We start from the raw sequence: 213 nt of genomic DNA on the forward strand, positions 1-213 counted from the left end.
AAGTTTGTATGTTGTATGTGTGCGTACAAACATGCATACATATACAACATATACGTAATGTATGGCTGATGTTCATATTGTTTTATGTTATATAATATGTATGTTTTTGTATGTTTTGGTATATTTTGTATGTTTTTGTATATTTTGTATGTTTTGTATACATACGCGTGGGAGGGTCTGGATGAGTCGTCAGTTGCATATTTATTAGTTTTT

Source organism: Helobdella robusta (genome assembly GCF_000326865.2).
Source record: "Helobdella robusta unplaced genomic scaffold HELROscaffold_39, whole genome shotgun sequence".
Lineage (NCBI taxonomy): Eukaryota > Metazoa > Annelida > Clitellata > Rhynchobdellida > Glossiphoniidae > Helobdella > Helobdella robusta.